Raw genomic sequence first — 25,384 nt, 5'->3', positions numbered from 1 at the left:
TTCCTTCCATTGTTATGCTCATTTAGAAATTGCATTGCCAACACTTGTAGCCCCTGCAGCTACAGTATCACAGTAAAAGCATCAGAATAAGGCTCTTTTTTCAGAAAGAGGGTATGTTGTGCCACAAAAGAAAAGAATAAATGTATGTTTCTTAATTTTCCTTTCACTTTATTGCATTTTTCTTATTCTTCATGTTGTGCCTGAATGTGTTACAGTCTTCTCATTAAATAAGGTAATTTAGTGAATGTGTATTGTTTGGGTTTTTATCATCAGAAACAATCCAAGCAATTGGAGGAAAGAGAATTTATTCCACCATTTCTGCTGCAATTGCTGGTCTTTGTCAAGTTATTGATTAAAAAAGATGTTTCTTCACTGTTTAATTCTGTTATACTTTGAAGAGCCTGTAAAGAGAGTTTGGATATGAGGACCTCTCTTCTTTGTGACCTGCGGTGATATCTTGGTTGGATTTTCAGCCTGGGATAGATGTGTCATTTTTAAAATATCATGATATGTGTTTGTATTACTACGTATAGTATGTATATTTATGTGTAGATAGGTAAAGCCCTAAATTTTTGTTATAAAAGGGTAAATTATAACAAACATAAATGGCAGTATGCAGCACTGATAGAAAGAGCCTTTGAACATTCCTCATTTAACTATGGAAATCATACTTTTTAAAGGATTAATTATGTTATCTTAGCTTCCTCAGTGTTGTAACATTTCCAGTATTTCAGGACTTATAAAAGCTTTATTGTTGTCTAATGCCAAAAGCAACATCCCAGAAAAGTAAAGAAATATGAAAGTAGAGAAGGGGAGAGTGACCTAATGTGGGGCCAAACATCATCAGAAAAGGAAGAGATATAAATCAATCCTTCTTCCACATGAGTGAGCATGCTTATGCTACATCAATATTCTCACATATGTACTCTGTAGGTAGAGAGATGGTTGCAGAGTCAGGCTGTGCAGTACCAGGAAAGAACAGTCAGTTTGCAGCTAACAGCAGAGCACGCAGGGAAATCAAAAAGGGAATGGCTTTAAGGAAAGAAGGAGAAGGGGAGGAAACTGCAAAGAGTGTTAAGTGAGGACATAATTTCAAAGAATATCAGTAATCCTTAATGCAGTCAGAGGCCTGGTAAAATTGAAGTACATAACTGCTTTATAGCCATGGAGAACGGGGGCTGAGCTCTGCTGGTTTGGGGACAGCGTGCTTGGCAATCTGCTCTGCAAGATCCCTGATGACTTCTACAGGGTTATTTGGGGCTCAAAATGATTTTCGGTGTGAGCACAGGTTCATACTCAGAGAAAGAGGCCCAAAAATAACCAATTCAAATGGAAAGATGCAAAGGAAACAGAAAAGGGGAAAGAGACTGGCATTAAGATGATCTTTGAGAACATTATTATTGCGTTTCACAGCTTAAAAACTACAGAGTGCAGAACTCAAAAACAAAATAGAGCACTGACACACACAGCAGTCTGAAGAATTTAAAGATGGGTTTTGGGAATTGGGAGATGGGAATTAATTCCCTTGTTGCTGAAAGCTGAGTGCCATTCGAAAGTGGCAGAAAAGGAGGCACTGCAAATGCAACATCAAACATTTAAAAAACCTGACATTATATCATATTTCTACTCAAAAATATGGTGAATGTCTTAGTATGACATCAAAGGAAAAAAAGGAGGGTAATGTTATTACAAAGGTTGGTTCAAGGCTAACTTATATTAAAAGTCATGAAGTGTAACTGAACACAGAATAATCCTGTCCAGCGGAAAATATTTCCCAACAGCTTTTATTTGTCTGTGGAAATCACTGAGACAAGGCAGAGTGAAAATGTCTTCATCTGAGTTTTCTGAAGTGGACATCTACCAGGTGGAAAAACAGAGTCAGACAGAGTAGATGCCCTAACAGATAAAAATCTATCATATCAACCATATGAAATAAACAATGAAGTCTAACTTTTGGTGCCCTTCCATGTGGAGACAAATGAACGTTCACATGGAAGGTCCTTGTATCTTTAGAGTGATGGTCCAGTAAAGTATAGCCGTGGATTTAGTTTAACATTTTTATCTGTCTGAAAGTTCCAGACACCACCTTTTATCCTACTGGAGGAGGAAGATGGTCAGACTGAATCAAATTCCCTTTTAAAAAAGCCTCTAAACGTCTTGCTATCCTTCTTCAAAAATCTTTAAGACCACTTTTATAAGCTTTAAGATCTTTAGAAGTTTGAAAGTCTGTAAACTCCATTGTACTGAGACCTCTTTCTGCCAAACCAGTCAATATTGTCCCTGCCTGTCTCTGCAAATATTCCTGTGTTGTCCTCTGTTTAATGTTTAGATCAGGATCTATTTGGGCAAAAATTCCCTGTTTTGTAAATACTTCTACAAACCAAGTACAATTTAGTCATATGCCAGAATAAAGATTTTAGATATGACCATAATTAATAGTAAGAACAGTGGCCAGAATAAAGAAGCCGTTCTCCAATAAAGCCACGTCACTTGGAGAAGACATTAGCAAAGCAGTAATTGGGTTTTCTGAATAATTTTCACTTTATCAGTAGAAGTAATACAGAACCATGCAGTACTTCACGTACTAATACAGTCCTTGAGACAGGCCGTAAAAGAGATGAAGCATCTCATTGCTGAAAAATAGTTATAATTTAAAACTTATGCCAGGCAGAAATACGAACACTCATTTCTCCGCATATGTGAGAAGATACTCAAGATTTATAGATATTACTTGCAGTTGTTTTAACAAATTTCCAAAGTTGGGTGTAGGGGTGGGCAATAAAATAACTGCAGTTGTACTTTGTTTAAAAAGTTTAAACAGATTTTTTTTTCCCTCCTTTGTAACTGTGTAAGATGTTGGCTATTGACATAGAAAGTAAAAGAAGTTGTGCAAACTGGTATATCTTAAATGAAAACAAATGCCAACTCATGTCAACATGTAGGAAAAAGGTATTACATCTAGATGAATGTGAAAGATATTCTGGTGAAAGGAGGTGACTAGCAGAGGGAAAAATGACTGCTTACCAGCATTTTATACCATGCTACCCTCAGATTTTGAAGATAAAAACCCAAACCTCACAGAAGCTTAAAGTAGCAATAGCTTTCCAAGGGTTTAAACTGTTTGAAAAGCTGGCTGTAGTGAACACTGTTAGAAGGCACAAGGTGCACTGGAGGGGTTTGCAGTAAAGCCAAAACCGAAGTAGCTTTCAAGATCAATCAGAAACTGCTGTTTCAGGAGCTGTGCTAGAATTAATGCCAAATAAAATGCATGCTACTCCACAGAGATTTTAATGAACCTGCTTGGAGGCAACAGAATGAAGGTGCCGTTGGCATGTAGCAACATTTCAAAATAACCTGGAGCAGGTTGCTTAAAGTCTAAACATTTATCACAGTACTGTACAAAACACAAGCAGAAACTGGGAAGAGGTTAATGAAGTTCTGTAAGCAGCATCAATTGCTTCCTAAAACACACGGGGAAAACTGTTCAAATTTTTTTAAAAAAGCACCATGTGAGATACATTAAAATCCTTTGAAAAGGAAGGAAGTTTGCTTAGCTCCTTTGAACAACTTCAAGCATTTACATTCAGTAAACAAGACAACTACAGAAAAATTCTAGTCAAGCCCTCCTGTCCCTCCAAGCTAAGTTCTTTGGTTTTTGGCTCTCTTTTTCTTCTCCATCCACCCCACACTCCTTTTCATCTGTGCTTCACTTTCAACATACCACTTGGGATCAGTACACAGCAACTGCCGCAGAGTTTCTGTATAACTCTGCTCTGCCAGAGCTAGTGATGAGTTTATTCACATGCATGCCAAAGCAGCAATTCTAAGACCTTCCTTATTTCAGGTTTTTTTATGTCAGATTTTCTTGATGCTCCTGGAATCTGAAACATGTTTCAGTCAACTATGTCATAATTAGAAATTATGTTCTAATAATCAGTTTATTTTTCAAGAATCTCAGTGTTTGACAAGTGGATATTTTCAAAGGGGTCCTTCTATTATCAGCTGTAGTATATTTTACTTACTTTTTTTTTTTTCTACTTACGTTATATGCATGCTGACCCTAAGAGAAAATGACCATCACCACTTGGCACTTACAGAGCTGACCTGTTGTTGCTAGGACGAGAGTGCTGCTTGTTTGACCTCTGAAGACTGGCTAGGTTATTGCTCTGGTAGTATTAACTAATGGTGATGAGTTCCAGTTGTAGCAGGCACAATGAATGCTGGATCCTGGCACAGTCCTTGGGATAGCTTCTTTGTAGTCATATTGTCCAATGGTGAAAGCATGGGAGAAAAATCTTAGAGGGAGAAGAAAAGTCAGGCCATAAGTTCTTGCTTGCAAAACTTCTGGTGAAATCTTAGCTTATCCAGTGGGGGCCTTTCAGAAATTTATTTTTGTTTTGAGGAGTGTCTCTTTCCTTTTTATTTTTCTGTGGGCAGCTAGAGTGGATGATATTAATGTACAAGGTACTTCAAAGAGTTTTTTTTTCTGATGGAACAATTTGTTTTAAAACAGTTTGGTAGTTAGATTTTTCACCTTATTGGTAACTAAGAGGATGTCATCAGTTTCGGTTTCAGACACCACAAGGACTTGTAATATACTTAAAACAAGTAGAGAACATGTCCACACTTCAATTCTACTTTTTATTCAATTTTATTTTTCCTGGTAGTTTTGAACTCAGTTTTACATGGAAAGAATGCATTAGCAAGTTGCGGTTTATCAATGTTATCATCTTACCCAAGTGAAATGCAAAAACAAATAACACAAGTGGCAAAAAAAGGTAAATTAGATCCTTGAAAGTCTTTAGAACTCACATTAATAGCAATATGTTGATGATCATTATGAATGTCACTTGTTGCCAGTTCTTATTGCACTCCTGTATCTGAACCTGGGCTGGCTGGAGTTAACACTCTTCCTGAAGAGTAAGAAATTACAGTAATTGTTCTGTGCAGCTATTGAAGCCTGGCTTAACATGGCAGAGATGCATGCATTTGGAGCAGATGTCGAGCAGCTCACACAGAGCTTGTTTGGTCAGAACAAGGGAACCTTGTTTCATTAGGTTTGTGCATTAGGAACACTTAACTGTAAACAAGGAAATACTCACAATAGCAAACATGCTCTCTTGGCTATACCTGGCAGACGAAGGGGCTGGTGGTGGTGGTGTGTGTGTGTGGAGTTACTTCATTTCTTTCTCCTATATTTTTAGGCTTTTATAAGTGTTTTAATGAATTACAGTTTGAAAAGTTTCTGGGGTATTTGCATGGCCCCCAGCAAAGCTATGGGAAACAACTGGTTCTGGCAAGCAGGTAAATGTACCAAAGCTATGAATATCCTCAATAAGTGTTTTCCAAGGCATACAAACAAGTGTTAAGCACAGCTGAAAATCATCACCCTCTTTGTGTTTGGATTCATATCAAGAAATCTCTTTTTGTAGACGAGACCAGGAGGAACAAAAATGAACATAGCGCAGAAATGTTACGTGTTAGATGAAAGAATAGGTGACTGCCAGCAGAGCACTGTTTTCATTTCCCTCTTTCTTTTACACAGTATATACAGACATAAGTCTTGTGGACCAGTGGAAGTCACAAACAGTGATGCTGAAGAGGTACACAGCATAAACAAAATCTTTCAAAAGAAACAGTAGGCTGGGTAATATCAAGTTTAGGATCTCAACAGTCTTTCACCAGGAACCTCAGGGATTTCAGGACTAGGCTGCAAAGGCCTACTGAGAGAAACATTTATTATTTATGACCTAGGATAAGGATAAACATAAACAAAACACTGACAAACACATCAACAGCTCAGCAGAAATTATACCATGTGGTTTTACTACATTAGGAGTTTTGGTTAATAAAGTGTATGGGGTTTTTTATCAACAGTGTACCAATTTAAAATAATAAAACCTAATGAAAAATTAACAATAACATGAAATGTTTCAGTAATGTTCCCTGTAATGGCTGTTGACATGGGAAATAAATCATCAAAAGGATTTCTGAAGAACAAATTTAACAAAGAAATAAGTAATAAGAGTGGCTTAGATAGCTATATTCAGTATGTAGACTTAAAATGTAATTTCACATTCTCCCACATTAAATATTTAAATTCTTATAAGGAACAAAGAGTGTGAGACTAGCTCGCTCTCTCTTCAGGCATATTACATTTCAAAGCAAGTATGTCCTTAGGATCCAGCTAAAGCCTGGATCTGTGACTGTGTTCTATTGTCTGGCCTCAAACTAATTGTAGCAGAAAATTAATTATGTCCAACGTTTCCAACTTAAGTTTTTAAAAAGCAGCTTGATCCTGAAGGGCAGGAGTTGCTCAGCATGTTACATACTGAAGCTCTCAGTGGCCTGATTTTTCAGAACTGCTTGACTCATCTAGCACATTAGCTTTTGAGAGAACCAGATGGTGTTTAGGTCTTGGTATTTCAAGGCACCTTGACACAGATCCTTAAATGCATTTTTGTATCATTCAAAATGATTTTTAATACCTCTGAGGGTCTTGCCCCTGTGTACATAATGGCAAGATTTGAAAACTGCAGTTGAAGCATTAAAACTGTGTGTATGACTGTGTCTGTGTAACACATTTGCGCAGGACAAACACAATTTGAGTAGAGAACAAAAGAAATTGGTCTTTTTTGTATAAATCTGAAACACAAGGGAAAGATTGTACTGAAGTTCTGGTCTTTTTTTTTTTTTTTTTTTCATTTTACAGTCTGTGACTTGTAAAAGGACTCCAGGGTTAAAAATCTGCTTAGTTATCTCTAGCTGAAGATTTCTCTTTTTTTTTTTTTTTTTTTTTTCAGGAATATCAGATTGTGTATAACAAATAACTTTTAAGACAAATAACTGGAATGGTGAAGGAAAAACAAGGAGAGAAATCCTATATAATTAATAGATTATATTTTTTTATTACCCAAACTACACAGAAAGCCTGAATTTTAATAATTACAAGCAGAACTGCTTGAAATTAGGACTTATTGACTTGCCACAGGAGAGTGTAAATCTTCTGGAAGGTTTTGCTTATGAAAGGGCAAATGTTGCACAGGAAGGTCTCAGTTCTTTCATGAAGGTTCAAAGCTGCAAGGTGGTTATGCTGAGTATTCTGTAAAAGGACTGACTTGAAATATAAATGTTCTGTTCTTGACTTGTATTGAAACTCTGACACTTTCTGAAGTTTATCCAAAATGCAAACATTGCTTATACCTTCTGGAGACTCTGAGGTTTTTATGAAAATATTTATAAACTGTGAAATAAAAAATGTCAACTATAGCACCTACTTTGTATTTGAACCCCATCTTCTTTTATGTAACTGTTTACCTCAAATATAATTTCCTAGACCTCTTTGGTTTAATATTTACCTGTAGCTTGACATGCTATTGTCTGAATTTAACTAAAGCTATCAGCGAAGTAATACTAAGGTCAAAACCAGAGCAACCTATGACACCCACCACCCACCACAAATACCCTGTTTGTCTTAATTTTCTCTTGTGTGCTACGACAGTCCACATAGTTCCAACAAAATGACTCCCCCTCCTTCACCCTTCTGTGAAATGAGCTGTATGACCTTTATAGACCTAGTAGGGATATTGTGTAGAAGGGAAAAAAGTAAACAGAAATAAAAAGTCCTACTGCATTTTAATTCTTCTATTGGCTTTTTAAACACTCCATCTTCAAAAATGGGGCACAAGTGAGTGTAAAGGATACTAATTTCCCCAGCTAGCTGTATTATTCACAGCATTGCAGATTCTGTAAGAAACTCTTTTGCTTTTGTTACAAACAAATATAAACAGATATTACTGAGTTTTATTTTGTGGTATTGCTGTTGACATTAAAAAGCAAGGAGGAAACAGGAGGCTGCAGAGGGATCACGAGGAAGCAGCGATGTGTGAAGAATAGCATGCTGAACTATAACCAATCCCACTTGCAGTGCAACATCCAAGGCAAGACTTGGCATGCAATAAATGTCTCACAACAGTGTTCGTTGTCAGGAGGATCTTCTAGTGGCCCCGAGTGGACAGAGCAAGGAGAGCTCACCTCCTTGTTGGCTCCCCTGCTAAAGCAAACCCAAACACAGAAAGGCTGCTTGGGTCTCTCAGACTGTCTCAGGCAGATTTCAAGGCTGACAGACTGGCAGTATTCAAACGTGTTTTGTTTTTGTTTTTTGTTTTTGTTTTTGTTTTTTCTTTAATCTGGCTGGATCGTTTTGGCTTTGTGATCAACTTACTTCTCTGATGAACTCTGCTAGGATAACTTTATTTAGCCTCTTCTTTTACTCTCAGACTAGTCAGAAAATATTTTATGTTTTAAAAAGCTGGGTCTTCAACTTGTTATTTACTCAGTATCTTAACAGGAGAAAATCCATTGTCTTGTTTTGTTTTCATGAAGCCAGTTTCTTTAACCATCTGTGTCTTCATGTGGGGTCATATCCTATCAGATCTGGCTTTTTACTGAAGAAACAGGCAATGTAAAGGCACTTTGCAATGTTTATCTATTTAAACTTAGTGTCAAAGCATCATAGGGATAAACAGTGTTTTCTTCTGAATTGTAAGGATTAATGTTTATACAGAATGACCTGCAGAGCACAGAGGTTTTAAACTAACACTCACTTTGTTAGAGTAAAATTACGGAAGCACTTGGAGTCTCACTGTAGAGGAAATAAAGTAGCTGACCTTTTTTATGCTGTTCCTGTGATCTTTGCTGTGAAATAATAATGATAAAATGATAATAACGATGGCAATGCTTGCTGATTTGAGCTACTCAGAATTATGAGGAAAAACATGTCCTTAAACCTGACTTATAAGTAAAAATGATCTATTAATCCTCACAGGATCCCTCTAGTTATGCAATCAATAAAACTGCAACTGATTTTTTTTTCTTTAAATCCATATTCCTCAAAAAAGGCATTAGACAAGAAGTAAACAGAAGGGCTAGTAGTACTATGAAGTATCTGCCTAAGAATGCCACATTCAAATCAACTTTGGGAATGAATAAATACAACAGTATTATTGAATTAAATACAATTCAATCTTACTTTAAAATGTGATACATCTGAATTATTCTGACTCTCCTCTCATGTACAATGATAGAAATAATTCAAAACAAGAGGTTCATTGTTAAATTAGAGACAGGCCAGAATCAGGCTCTTGTCTCTATTCTGTGCAGTCATACCACTGATTATATGTATTAGACTCTGCAATGTTTTTTCAATAGAACTTGGTGAGACATTGAAACCTGGTCTTTGCAAAGTGCTAAAAATACACAGTAAGGAGGAGCACTTAGTGAGCAGAGAGATGGATGACATGAACTGACAGGTCTTTTCAGCTTTTACCATGTTATCTTATGGGTCTATCAGTAGGGAATGGAGAGAAATCCAATGACTTTCCCAATCTGAAGGATGTTGCTGAATATCAGATTCCTTAAAAAAATCACCAGTCTTTAAAGTGTGATAAGCTAGAGTCACAATAGGGTTTCTCTGTGGCACTCCTTTAAGCTAATTATTATACCAGTTTCCGATTCTAAATTTGTTCTTCTCTGACTACAATACCTCCTCCTTCTTTTGCTTGGGAAAGAAAATGTATGGGGTAAAACTCTGCTTGCTGAAGTCCACTGCAAAATAAGACTCCCCTTCAACAGAGCCATGAGTTCACAGCAATGATGTCAAAAGGTTTGGCCTCGTGTTCCTTTTCAAAAATTTTAAGGTGTTGTGTGTTTTTTTATTGTTTGTTTTTATAGGTGAGGTATATGCCTTCAATACAGCTTTATCAATTATACTGAACAGCCTTGTACAGATGAACATCAGTTAGGTTATATCTAAGCTGAAAAAGTGTTTTTCATGTTTTAATAAGAAAAGCAGTGATTATTTATATCCATTACAGGTTTTCCTTTACATGTTGCTTAATACTGGTTGTACTGAGGGGTGAAATGAGTTGGATTTTGAGGGAAGAGTAGGCATGCAGGGAATAAGGTCTTCTCAGTTTAGACCTCTACTGCCAATGTGTTCTCTGCAAACATAGGTATTTTGATTGAAGAGAGGATCCTGGCTATAACCTAGCTGGTTCAGAACTTTATAAACAAATCAAGTTAAACTACTTAACAACTGCAAAGAGAGCAATGCAAGATAAATATGATCAAAGATCAAGCTCAGGAGTGACCATTCCACTGTATCCCGAATGAGCAAAAGACTGACATAAAAGGTACATAGCAGTCAAAGTCTGAAGTTGAAAGAAATGATCTGTTATGTTTCCATTGATGCATAAATACATAATGTATGCAAATTGCTTACCTAAAGGTGTAACACAAGACAAGCATCTTTCTATAGGTAGTTTATTCACTGAAGTCTTTTAAGTGGACTAGCAGCCTTGAAGAAATTCCCCTCCATCTACATGTCGGACAAATTATTCCCCTAACAAGAACGAATTCCTCTTCAATACCACCAATTCCATCTCCTTTCAGAAGTGGAAGAGCAACACTGAAGCATCTAGTAGAAACGTTACTCAGGTGGTCTCATGGAGCCCAAACCAATCACCACAACCTTTTTGTACTGAAAACTGCAAACCAGCCATCCTCAATACATTAACAATCAGCAGGCTTCATGGTCATATCCCCAGTGGCATACATTGCACCACACAGGCAATGAAATGGACACTTTTGAGATACACCATCAACAGTTGGTATTTAGAAGTCTGGCATAATATTTCATGTTCAGGATAATTTATCACCTGATTGGAAACTGAATATCATTTATATGTTATTAAAATGCCATATAGCAAACATTTGGCATAACTCAGACATGGAAGGTTATGTACCAACAGGAGCAAACTTACGTTAATGTTTGTATATTCTCATTCTTTTGTTCATTCAGCCTTTCAAAGGCTGAATACCATATTGCTCACTCACAAGACTCATTAATTACCTATTTCCTTGATACTCATTAGCATTTTGTTTTTCTTTGGTAATGGATTCATATATAGACATCTTCAATTTTTTTGCTTTATTGTCTTGCCTGGAAGACTAACAGAATAATATTAGCTGCAGAAAGAATAATGTGATTTAATGTACAAAAACAGATGGTTATTTAAAATTACTTTGTTCTAATATTTAATGTTAAGAAACATTCTTAATAACCATAAATGTGATGTTAATTAGGCATAATTTATTCATGTATCCATCTGAATCATTGATGACAATTTGTTAGAGAAAACTAGGCTCTTCTGCATGTTAGTTTATTTATATGCTATAAAACCAAAAAGATTTTAAACTATATCTATGACTATAGATCTATTTTTACTCTTATTCAGAAGAGAAGAACAACATTTCTGTCTTAGCTAGAGAACTATTCTGCTGGTAAATTAATTTTGTAAACTGGCAAAAGAATTGGTAACTTCAATCAAAAATTTTTGATAAGAGAATTCAGTGTATATCTTTACATCCATAGGAATATATACCTGGTCTGAAAACTCCTTCAGCTAAATAAATCTGCGTTCATGTGGTCTTAAAATAATAAAGATAGCCAGGCTAAAAATGTATTAGCAGTTTCATTAGACATGTAAGAGCTATATACAGCACTGAATAGTATGTCTTTTCTGAAAACACCTGTATATTGCAGCAGTTTCAGACATGTTCCTGGAAATGCATTCCTGTATAATTTTTCCACAATTAGCCCCCCCGTGTAGAAGAAATGGAATGACTATTGGACATGTTATCCCATCTTATATGTATTGATAGATAAAATAAACCAAAACCAAGCTTCATATTCCCTCATATGTCTGGATAGGCTAGGATCTGCAAGTTTACATATTCAAAAGTCTAGAAAACTCAATAGGAAATAAACATTTAAAACATCTGTTCATCTCAGGTTCTGTTTTCACATGCCAGTAAAAGGTTCTGAAAGTTTATTTGAAACAATATGCTATCACAACCTTGTATTGGTTACACGGTTTGTCATATCTAATAACCTTTTGTTAAGATCAATTTTCTCCTTAATGGTATATGTACTTATTTCACATCTCCAAAAAGATTCATGACTGATAAAAGAGGAATGGAAATTATTTCTTCTGCCAAAGTAAATAATTTTATACAAACTTTGCTTTTACTATGAAGCAACCAAGGGCAAAACCACAGAAGCTTTTTCTCCTCAAAGGAACTGAAGTCCAGGAATGCTCTGTATTGCTAGAGCTGTGTTACTAATGTAAAAAAGTCTTTACTGTATGACTCAAACAGGGCTCCAGAGCACACAGAGAAGTCAGGAAGTCCAAGTATGACTCAGACTTAAAGTGTCAGTGGAGCCTCACAGAGATATAAAATGTCAATGGTGGAGAAGTATAAAAACAGGATCAAAATAGCTAAAATTGTTAGTGGGTCACAAAGTATATATAAGACAAGGAGCATTAAGGTTCTGACCATTTTACTACAAAGTTTCCAAGTTGGCATCATTTGCTTCTGAAAAAATAAACAAATGAACAAACAAAAAACAATCAAAAAACACAACCCAGATTTTCTGTTCTTAACCAGCCCTAGGTATTTCTTGGCACCTAATGCAAATGAATCTAAAATGTAATGGAAAATGTTTAAGAAAGAAGCTCAAAACATCTTTCTAAAAAGCTACTATTGAGAAAGTCTAGGAATACAGAAAATGGATAAGGAGAAGGAAGAAACTTTTCATTGTCATGATCTACCTATCTGTAGCAGAAAGCCATGGTGTGAGAATGATATTTGCTTCAGATAAAGCATTGAGAAGCTATCAACATCCGAAATGAGAAAGCAGTATCATTATTACTATAGTAGTATTTGGGTACAAATGTTATATAAAATGTATATGCAAAGAACAGGGGTAAGAAGGCCCTCCAAAATCCATGGGTTTTATACCCCTCTATAAATGATCAATCTAGGAAAAAATTTCTTCCAAGGGTACCTATGATGCCAAGGTGGATCCAAGCCTTCAATCATTACAAGCCTGTGCAACCAAGAGATGGTACCCAGAGAGACAGCCAGCAAAAGGCACATCAGGACCAGGGGGTGCCTACGCTTTCATTAATTACAATTTTCATTGAACCATATACAGTGCCTGTTTATCCTGGCACTTGCACCCTCTGACATGTTAATGAAGGAAAACAGGAGTACAATCTTCAAAGGCTTCTCGGAGACAGAATATCAAGTATGAAGGGAAGGGGAAAAAATAAATAGTTGCAAGCAGATGGCGAGATGTATAAAGAGAAAACAAGAAGCAGTTAGATCATATTCAACCTTTCACCTCAGTAATACCAGTTTAAATCTTGTATATTCTAGAGTAGCACCATTTCTGAAACAATAAAAATAAATATAAGACTGAGCCTTTGGCTTTATTATCTCTTGCCACAGCACTGGAAAAATTATGCCTTTGGGAGTCTCAGCTCAGTGGTAAAACTGTTCAGTAGGAATTTGATAAATACCAAAATGGGGGGAAGAATGGAATATCAAAATACACATCATAATCCCCCAAAATAACTATTTCATACATAGATAAAGATAACACAACATGGATGGTTTTAGTTTGAGAATACAATAATGTGATGTACCAGGACATGATTGTCTTTACATGGAAAGTAGAAATGAAAACCACTTTTTTATATGTGTTGGTGTGTTTTTCAACTATTAATATACAATACCTCTGCAGCAAGAGACAGTTCCCTGAAGTTCCTTTATTTGTTTGCAAAGCATCACCCACACAAAAGGATGCAGTAAAAAATGAAAACAGCAGCCATGGGGGAGGTAAAGAAATTCAGGTTTTATTTCTAAGCTTGACCGTTTGGTAAGTTTCAAGAAAGAAATCCAGGTACTGCAATTTGTTTTCATCATCTCACATGAACTCTTCCCTTCCTGACTGTGCCGTTCCCTATAAAGTTTTGGTGCAGCTTTAATTTCCTCTCTATAAGCATCAATAAACCTGACTAAGAAGCCTGACAAGGATTACTTCTGAATATTCTAATTACAGTGGCCTTTGTATCATCTCTTGTATTATCATTCCTCTTGCACACTGCTGCAAGACAGCTGGGAGAGTCTAATCCCGTTTGCTGAAATCATTCCTTACAGGCTGCTTACAAATGGCCTGAAATCTATAAAAGATACAGGTGACTTAACAATACTTAACTTCAACAGTGCTTTTCTGCTGAGCAGAGCCTGGGGAGACACAAACTCTCTTAGGACACTTTCTTCATATTATGCTACACTGGTTGTTACAATTAGAAGTACAGCAACACTTTTCAAAACCAGTTGCTGTGTAATGGACCTAACATCCACAGATCTTCACTGCGAATGTGAACAAAATTAAAACTAAAAAAAAAAAACAAAAAAACCCAAACAAACAAAAACAAAACAAAACAAAACAAAACAAAAAAAACAAAACAAACAAACAAACAAACAAAAAAAAAAAAAACCAAAAAACAGAAAACCCAAACCAAAAAACAAACTATGAAAGGGAGGCTGAGGTGAAGAGATGAGTTCTTCAATAGCATAATTAAAAGAAAATCCATTATCCTCCCAAAATCTGAAAGATTCATGCCAAATGAGCCAAGTCAAACTAAAGGATGATGAAGAGCCTGGTTATTTCCCATCAGAGTTACACTCATCTTCTGAAACAAAGGCTGGAACTAACTATCTGAAAATAGTTGCTATGTTATGATATAATGAAATAAATATCAGACCTTCTAAATGTCACACCTGTGGAGTTAATGAAAAATATTTTAACTGGAAAAAAAAAAAAAAAAAGATTCTGTCCTGAAGATTCATAAACTAGACATTTCTTTTTGTCCTTACTTAAAAGTAGTATCACATTCAAAGCTACTTTTCTGTTTCAAACTTGCATGACTAAACCATAGACCTACATCAGCGCCAAGAAAACTCTTCTGAGTTAAGGTTCAGTTCATTTCAGAAGATTGAGAACAAACTGAAAAAGTTGCCAAAGAGTATTAGAATCAAAGGGCAATTTCCCATTGATTTTTATGAAAACTCAACTTTCCTAAACAAATCAGAATACTTTTCTATCAAAGAAGACAATCACTAATTAAAAAAAAATAAAATTAAAATCATCATTATGAACATCCCAAGAGACATTTAGGTACTGGACAGTCACCTAATGCCTGCAGAGAAATAGACTTCTATTTGCAGTACCAACCACACATCTGACTGAGATTACATTTGTATTTCTCTTTATGTGGCACTCAGGAAACAATAATGTTAACAGAAATGACATGAACTCCTGATAACAGTTTTGTTGTGCTAGAAAACTTTCTGTTTCCTTACCAATGCTTTCTCATATAAATATAGCAAACCAAGCACTTTCAACTTTCTAAACATAAGTTAATTTTTATTGTTTGAAACCTGTCACTCTCCACTAAATACCACACCATTTTTAAAGGGGTATGTGGGAAGGGTTATGATACTTCCAAGTACAACGTATCTGCTATTATGTTTCCTCCAAAAGGGAAAGGAAACAGTGCCAGCATCAGCAGCAACAGAATCTGTCTGCCTTCCTCCTTCGGGAGCAATCCAACATGTGGAAACATGAGGGCTCTGTCATTTGCAGAAAGTATGGCAATTCTAATAAGACAAGATCCATCTGCTTCGAGATGTGGAGAAGAATGTTTGCATGATAACAACCTCTTTGTATATTACAGAAGATCTCTGGCACGTTAGCAACATGAAGATGTGCAATACTACATTTACTTATTTAGCTGTAAGTCATAGGTGTCAATATTATGGAGGTTTTTACACATGGTTGACTTTCACATAAAGAGAAGATTACAAACAGAGTTACCTGAGGAGATTTGGGAATGGAACTAGACAAATAGAGCCTTTTCTGTTGAAACCTCTGCTTGGTGGTGGCGATTCACCTGTGAAGTTTGCCCACTTTTCACAAAGCTCAAATTTTAACAAATCTCAACTAACATGATAAACATGGATTGAATTTCAGATATTTCAGAAACAACGTGGAAGATCTTATCTCTGCAAAAGGACACTCAATCAAATGTGAGTGCAGAAGACACATCTTTTATTTGTAACATTGAAATAAGAGCAAATACCTATTTTCCAGGCTTTTCTTGCTTACTGCTGAATTTTAATCTGTTAAAATAATCTCATCTCCTCTTTTCATTAATCTATACCCATAAATCACTTGTGCTCAGTAATTATATGAAATGGTATGGAATACTTGTATTAAAACTAAGCTTGGTGTGGTTTTGGTCATAGATGTTAAGCATGTCCGATCAATCATTTTGACCTGTAATATCAGGTAAAAGCCTAAAAAAGCAATTAAATGAGCCACTGAAGTCTCAAATAAGGCACCATCAAACAAGTCACAAAAACCAGATCTTACGTGTAGCTAATTTATTTGAAAGTCCTTTCTGAGAATTTTTTTTCTCAGGAGTACCGTTATTTAAAATAATTTGTGCATGCAAAGGATGGATTGTAACTCTCTTCCACCAAAGTATTAATGCAAATATGGTGATTAGCAATTATTGATTTGGTGCTCAAAATATTGTCACTTTAAGATTGCATTCTCCCCTTTCCTTATTTTTAGAAGTGTTTTGCACAATAGTACAGTGATCCCTCTAAACTGGAAAATTATGATGAAATAGTGAAGCAATGTGCTATGCCACAGTACATATAACAAAACATCTACTGATTGAGCGTGTTTTTCTTTTTTTCTCTTTTTTTTTTTTTCTTTTGGCAGCCATATAACCTTGCTTTTAACTACTGAAGCATGATTCATAAATCATTGATTATATTCTTTAAAATACTTTGCATTAATCCTCTGGTGGAATATGGATGAAGAGCACTCTTACCTGTCTCTACTGATGGCAGGTTATCTAGTACTATAAATTTAGAATGCCTTTGATATGACACACTACACCACCATTGGAAGAGGCACAGTAATAAAATCTCAGCCTATGCAATACTAGTCCACAGTTTCATCTTTCTCCTCTTGTTCCACTAGCAGTCTCCACAGATATGAGTTTTGCTGTGTTTTCCTCTGTCCTAGGAGAAGGCCCAATTTATTCTGCATTTTTATTTTTTTACTTTTTTTTTTTTTTTTTTAATAAATCTGTGGAATAGCTGTAAGACTTTCTTTTTGGGACATTAGCTACTCTTTCAGCATCTGTTTGTAATTCAATTTACTTTCTACTACTAATCTATGAATGAGAATTTCCTTGCATACAGAGTAACAGTGGAAGTTGCTTGCTTGTGGATACCTGAACAAATATAACTGGAATATTAAACACCTGCTAATTAGAGGCAGATTTAAAAAATCAATTTGTGCCTACTTATGTGGGCAAATTACAAATTCGTCTCCAACTGGACAAGAAAACCAGCTCAAGGATTTTTTTTTCAGCAGAGAGATCATGGCCATGTTTATCTGGAACTGCTTTGTATATAAGGATGCCTCTAGACAGGATAACTGGCCAATGTACATGATTTAGACTAGTTATTTTCTAATAGCTATGCCATTAGACTAGCCAAGTATATGACAGGTTTTCTTCACAGCTTTATGGAATATCTTTATATAACCATTCATTTTCACTGTCAGACTGTATTTCTTTTATCTTAGTGCTTGTCCCAGAAGGAGACCTCATCTTAAAACATAACAGCAAAATGTCAGCTTGCACTGAGGTACCTGAGGCACCATTCACTGTGCGGAGATTTTGAGAAACAGCAATAGCACTGTTGCCTTTTAATAAAGTATGAGCAAGTAGCAACAGCTTAAAATGTTTCCTGTAAATAACCTACTGTCGTCCAATAAATGTGTATTAAATTAACAGAACTATAACTAGAAAAGTCATTATTTTTAAATAAGTTTCTAGGACTAATATTGGCATACCCTTTACCTTAAGAAAAAGAATTTGCCGTGAATCAAAAATCAAATCACTTTTGAATTCAAAAATATTATAAAATTATTCTATGTTAAAACTACAGGAAAATCCTTATCTCTGTGTTACTTCTCATCTTATTACTTTCTCTTTTCCTGGTCCTACATTCCTGCACACTATTGCTAAACTTAAAGAAACCCAAAACCTCTGGCTTTTTTTTTTTTTTCCTCCTGTACAAATACATGCCAGGAGTATAATTTTCTTACAAGTACACTTGTTATGAATGTTTTTATAGTGCATTTTTTTTTCCACGTTGTAAATTTACCCCAAAAAAATATTGGTCTTATCTGAAAGTATTTTGCAATATTTTTATACCACGTGCCAAGTTTTCTGTGTACCAGAATGAAAAAAAGGATTTTACAGAAGAAAAAAAAACCAAAACAAACTAACAATATACTTTGGATATGTTCTTCAGAATAATTCTGATTAAAAGTAATCCGTTATTATCAGTGGCATGAATTTTCAAGAGCAAACATTTCCCATCTCCAAAAAGAAGTGCCAGCAGAAGCAATCACGGTCTTGTTGCCTACAATTCCAACTTCAGATCCCTATGGAACGTTCTTCAGAAACCTAAACATTTCTGATCTTACTTGTCTCCTTTCTCTCTTTGTAGCTCTTACTGCATATTTGCTGGTAATTCAGCATAGATAGCCAAAAAAAAAAAAAAAAAAAAAAGCCCCCCAACCCTAAAAATCAAAGATACTCGAGAAGATGGAGAAAACATAAAACAGTGCATTAACTGTTGGGAACAAAAAGTAAATGACATAGACTAATGCATGAAGATACAAAACCAAGGTGTATATAAATTGATGGATGAATTAAAAAGTTAAAATTAGAATAGAGGGGAAAAAAGATGGATAATCTATCATTTTCATAATACATCAACATTTGCTCATGATCAGAGAATTTTTTAAAGCCCATTTTATCACAAACTTCAGAATTATGTTTGACTTCGTAACAAAGCTTCTGAACACAGGGGATATAGCACAAATGTCTGAACAATCTTAAACAGAGTATTACAATTGGATGTTACTATAATAAAACTGCAACACTGCTCTGAAGCTGACACAGAACCTCGTATCTGTTACTTAGTACATTTCTAAAAGATAGGTTCAATGAAAGTATATCCAGTTTCTGCATTACAGAATCTCACAAGGCCACAAAAGCTTTTTTATTTTATTGAAATATGCCTGAAGCACAGATTTGTAAATGAGAAGTTATCTCTTCCTGAAACCTAACAAGAAGATATGTTATTCTCCATAATTGATTGTATTCTTCCCCGAACACCCTGTTTTTTTTCCTGGAGTCTAAAGAGCAGGCTAAAATAGCAGAAGATACTGAAGACTTTTTTGACTGTTTAAAATATTTATTTGTATATCACAAAAATGCACGTGATTTATTTAAAACTGAACAGTGTCATGCGATATTGTTACACTACAACAGGACAGTCTTTATAATATTGTTATGGTTTTAGATAGGTAAGATTATTGTGTACAGCACTTATTCTGTTAGTGAAGCATGAATACAAAGACTGTTGCTGAGATACAATTACTGTTTTAAAAGCATCTAGGAAATGCTTTGTGTTAATTATGTTTTTAACCCTAAAATGTATTTTTGATACATCTATGGGTTATGGCTATGCAAGTGCAAATATATGCACACTAGAAAGCAGTCAAGGTTACTCTCCATTTTAAATAAAAGAATATTCAGATTATTTGTTTAGTCTTCAGTAATCACTGCCTTGGAATCAGTGGATAGCATGATAGTGAATAGCTATGATAAATCTACGAGAAATATTTGTCAGAAGTCATTACATCTTAGCTACTAACATAATAAGACTTCACCTTTCAAGAAAATCAGAGGAAAAAAAAAATCATCTAACAAAATTTGGATGCAACTTTCCAGCAAGTCAAGAGTTTCCAAAACAGTGTGGATTCTGGTTTTTCATAGGCCCAGAAACCAGTGCTGCAGCCAGAGATTGCTGCATGTCCTCGGTAATGTCGCCCAGCAAGGGGCTGTATAATTTAGAAAAGCAAATCAGAAGACTGGTGCCTCCCTGTGGCAACATTACTGTATTTTCACAAATGTCTAACTGATCCAGTCATCAAAGGCAATGCTGCCGATTGATGTCTGAGTAAAAGACAAACAAATCTAAAGATAACTTGAATGGAACAAATATAAAAGGATCAAAGACACAGAAAAAATTAGGTGCATGCAACAGTAGCACATATTTGGCATCAAGCTGAAAAACGGGGGAATTCAAAGAGGGGGAAGAGACATGATTTCCTACTTCCAAAATTTAGACAGAAGCATGGCACCTAAAAAAAAAAGACATCAAGACATAAATCTGGTTCACTTCTGCGTCACTACAGAGAGCTTACTGGCAGTAAAGCCAGTAACAACCCCACTGCACACTCTGAGAGTGTTCAGGTTGACTGCAGGGCAAACACTGTGATCCTGAAAGCATACTGAAATCTCAGCTACTACCAACTAAGTTCCAGCAGGCAGTCCTGCCGAGAAGCCACTCCCCAGTTTTCCACAACTGCCACCCATTGTCATAATGTTATGAAGGCACTCAGTTCTTTTCAAGCCAAGAGGAACAGAGTTTGATGCGTATGGACTACGAGAAGTAATGCTGAATAGATGATAAATATGGACAGTGTCTGGTTAGTGACTAAGTGGGTTTGAAAATGTTTGTGGATAGGAACAGAAAAGGATATAAATGAAGTCAAAGCACCACTTGGAGATTACCAAAGAATGAGTTGTTTAAGGACTGCATTCTTTTGATTCAGGAGATTCACAGCAGGGGTGAACTGACTCCTTCTCTAGATGATTTCTGCACAGCCCCTGCTGATGAGGGCTCAGCTTTTGCGCCAGTTAATGTCATTTGAAGAATAATCTCTTAAGGTCCAAACCAGATTCTGTAAGGATAAACTAAACCCATGATCTCTATCTATCTCCAGACTAATATCAATAGAGAGCAAACCTTAATATTGTTATATTATCTTTATTATTACTTATAACAGAAAAAGCCACTCTCTTAACCTCATGTCAACTGCTCTTTGCCTAACTCTGCAGCTTAGATTTTGCTTACCTTACCAGTAACTATTTAGCTCTTTAAATAACATACACAGTTAAGTTACAATAAAACCAATTTACAAGTATTGTTATTCTAGTAGGCAATTGGAAATTGCTTCTTACAGATTTAGTGCATTTTTTATAGTAAGAAGAGTTTTTAACAAGTCCTAGGACCATAACAGTTTGTCATAATCAGTAAATTGCATCCCTGTCACTGAATTTTACATAGTAACTTCAGCAGAGGTAACTACAACTATTAACTTGAGTAACTGTTCCATAGTTTAATGAACAGGAAACCTCTCATGTTATCTCTAAAAATAAGCAGTTAAAGTTAGCAGCTTTCCAAAGCAATCTGCAATGGAATAACTGCAGCTTGCCTTACTGTGAACATGAGATAAAGGTACTTCCTCAGAAGGAGAAACTCACCACAACATAGTTACCAACTACTCATTGACAACAAATGAAAAAATTTAGAAGTACCTTTTTATCTTTTTCTACTCTCAACGTGTTAATTTCTGTTCCTCTTTCCTTAGAAAGAGAGCTTCAGCAGGACAGTTTATCCTTTTGTGACCTTAGGGAAACTAATAATCTGCAAGTCCTATGTTATGTATTGGCCAACTCTGTAATCCACATATCCTGTCAGCTGGAGACTGGTAAAAATCAGAAAATTGCTGTAAAATAAACCTTTTATCAGGACAGGGAGAGAGCTTATGAACTCTTTTCCTCTGGTTCCCATCAAAATATTTTGAAGTAAGACTATTTTTAATCAGGTCTGCTAGGAATATCTACATATTGCAATGATGCCTCAGTAAAGTCCACCTCTCCTAAAACTGTATCCAGAAATTAGAAAATTTTCAATATCTACCCTTCTTGATGCTTTAAAAATAAGTTTAAAAGATGTATTTAGCTGTATTTAGGGAGGAGGGGCCAACAGTGAGGTTTATGGAAAGCTGCAAAACACCAAGTGATAAAGGGAGTCAGAGCCTTGTACACAAAAGATAATTTTTCTTTTTAACACATTTTTAAGAACATAGTACACAGAATGATATTTAACATAGTCTTTAAAAGAGCACTGATTTCAAATTAAACAGTTTAGCTGTTAAGAAGTAAATCATGAGGTAGTCAGTGAGAACAAAATTGCCAATTACCAGAGAAATTGAATCTGAAGAGAATATTAGTTCTCGTTTTCATTTCTCATCTTCTACACCTGTTATGCACTATGCAGAATCCAGTGGTTGTTAATCAGTCTGTGGTACCACAAACATTCAAATAGTAGAAAATGTATTTACACACAAATTTCATCTATCTCTATATATTTATATATCCACATATAGGTACTATTTGCCTATCATGTATTTATGGTTTCATGAGCTTTCAAGGTTGAAACTTTCAAGCTTTATTAGGACCCTCAGGTCTAGAACTTTATTTAATGAGTTTCTTCTCCTTTAACTAGATATCAGGTTGAAATGGTTGAAAAAGCAGAAGAATCAAAGAGTCTTTCATGAAACTGGATCCAGCTCTGAGGAGAACATCATAGGATAAGGATTCTGACTGCTCCTTTGATTAAAGCTTGTCTTTTGGGATTTTTTTTTTTTTTTTTTTACTTAATATTTCCATAGATCCTAAACAATTCTATAAAAGGTATAGTTCATACTTGTCCTGGTTTGGGCTGAAATAGAGTTAATATTCCTTTTCAGGGACTAGATGAGTGCTGTGTTTTGGATTCAGCTTTGTGTTTGGCATGAGAAGAATGCTGACAGCACACTGGTGTTTTCAGCTGCTGCCGAGACTTCAAGGACTCTCTGACTCCCCCTGTCCTGCCCATGCGCAAGGGCACAGGGAGCAGGGAGGGAGCACGGACAGAGCACCTGACCCGAACTGGCCAGTGAAATATTCCATATCATGGAATGTCATGCTCACTGTATAGAGGAGGGGTGGTTGGGAAGGAGCTCTCTCTCTCTCTCTCTCGCTTCCGGGATTGCGATTGTGGGATCTTGGTATCTCGGGGTCGCTGGCCGGGAACGGGCTGGATATGGGTTAGCGGGTGGTGAGCAATTACGCTGTACATTGCCTGTTTGTATATTTTTTTTTTTTTTCTATCATCATCATTGTTCTCATTTTATTGCCATTATTAAACTGTTTCTATCTCAGCCTGTGAGTCTCCCTTCACTGCTCTAATCCCCTCCCCATTCCCAGGTGGGGAAGGGGAAGGGAGGGTGACCAGCTGTGGTGGTTGGTTGCTGACCAGGCTCAAACCACGACAATACTATACAGTATCTTGATTAAATGCAATACCATATAAATAGAATTTATGGGGGAAAAAAAATATTATCATAGACTCATGTGACTTCAGAAGCTGCCAACTTAGTTTTGCCAAAAGTATGATAATAATTGCATAAAAAGATAATGCTAGTTCTGGACCCTTAGTTCAGTCTTTCATTTCACACTGATCCTCAAGTAGTCTTCAATATTGTCTTGTTTGGTCATATGAAGATATAATAATGACAACTACAGTCGTTCAGAAATGTTACCTATATACAATAAAAAACTAATTAAAATTGCTGTGGGAACTATAACTTTGATTAAACATTGAACAGTATGATAATATTAAGTAGTCCCTTTAGGTATTTGATGCTGAATACTTAACATTTAGTTTCCTTCTGTTACCTTGGCTAAAGCATTTTCATGGGTTTTTTTCAATTAGATTTTGTAAATTTTGTGATATAAAGAACAGGCTGAATTTTTGATAATTGTTTTTCACTTTTTAATATACTCGTAAGGAATTAATAGTATTTTTACAGGTCCTATTTCTTTCTAATTCCACATAATGAAGCTGCTCTTGTGAATACTGTACCACTGATGGTGAATAAAACCTTTTAATCATTAAAAAAAAAAAAATTTCTGCTCTTACATAAACATTAGAGATCAGTATTAGAAAAAAATAAAACGTCAAATTAAAAATTTCAAATATATTATCAAGTTGTATTTTGATAATTGCTACCAGATTTTTGAAACCTTTCAGCACCTGACTTAAGTTTTGCTAAAAGTTTGACTTCTGCTGTGTCTGCTAAGTACTTGAAACCCTGGCTCATCCAGCTATCAAGCCACATATTTGTGTGCATTATAAATTGAGATTACACTTTGTATGATCATTACAGGATCTACCTAGAACAACACTTCTAGGTAATGTTGCTAGAAACTTCCCACAGTAAGAACTTCATTTCAGTAAACTAAATTCAGGCTATATAGGAACAAGGAGAGTTTATAAAAGTCTGTGTGTTTTCCCCCTAAATTAATTTTCCATAAAGCTTCTCAGACTGAAATTTTCTATTTTGAATATCTACCTTGGGCTGATTTCTTTTTCCTTCAAGTTTCATTTAAAATAGTTCAGCCTACTTTTAAGGGACAAAAATACAGTGCTTTATACTACTCTGGAAAGCTTTCACGCTTTGAAGTGAAGGCTTGAAATCAGGATGTGAAATGTCTGGGTGTCAAGAATGTGCTTTGCAATCCCTATGAAAATCCAAGGGGGAATAAAAAATGCGGCAGGGCAACATTACCCTCCCTCCACTCGTCTGCTCAGCTGATTGAGCTGCTCAATGTGGAGCCTAGGGCAGGGCAACACACATGCATGAAAGGCAAAAAATATCCTAATTCTGACCATTCAGTGGCAAAACTATGGCAAGTTGACCTGGAGAGGGGAAGAATATGTCTTCGCTCAAGTGGTTTGTGTAAGAGTTTGTGTCCTTTTCAGCAATATTGAAATCAGTGATCAGAAATTTGTGTTGATTGGTGACAATTCAAGTAAAATTCCCCAACTTCCTTGAGATGGGTTGCTCATGACATCTCCTGAAGAAGCAGCCCTGCTCTGCCTCTGCACATTAATACTGCTGTGCCTACCCAGTCAGAGGGATCAGAGAAATGATCTGTGCTCAAAGGTAAACCAGCCAGATTTATTTCCTTAGTTATTTATGCAGACATAACTTCCAAAGAGAAACTGCTTCTTTTAGACAGAGGGTCAGTTTATGCCAATTTAAATGTACACCAAACTATGGCCTTACCTTTCAAAGAAAGAAAAATCGTATTTTAAGTAGTGTTTAACCAGACATTAATTAGGTGTGAAACTCTGAGCTAGTTTATTAATAATGAAGTTGCCAACTAAAAATTTAAAGAAGCAAAGATCAAATAAAGATGAAACAGACTGAATCTCATTTTTATTCTTGCATCTTTATACAGTGGAGTATTTTATGCCATTAGACTAAAAGGAAAAATGACCTCCTACTGTTCTGGGAAAGCTGTTGAACTGGACCAAAACTGTCCACTGAGATATTGCCAATTAAGAAGATATTATGGAACTGCCCCTTTAAATTGTTATTCTGACATGCAGTCTTATGTGCAGAAGTATT

This window comes from Tyto alba, unplaced genomic scaffold (assembly GCF_018691265.1).
Source record: "Tyto alba isolate M040663 unplaced genomic scaffold, T.alba_DEE_v4.0 Super-Scaffold_6, whole genome shotgun sequence".
In the NCBI taxonomy this organism is placed as follows: Eukaryota; Metazoa; Chordata; class Aves; order Strigiformes; family Tytonidae; genus Tyto; species Tyto alba.
The sequence above is the reverse complement of the archived record's forward strand: the minus strand, read 5'-3'. Positions refer to the sequence as shown.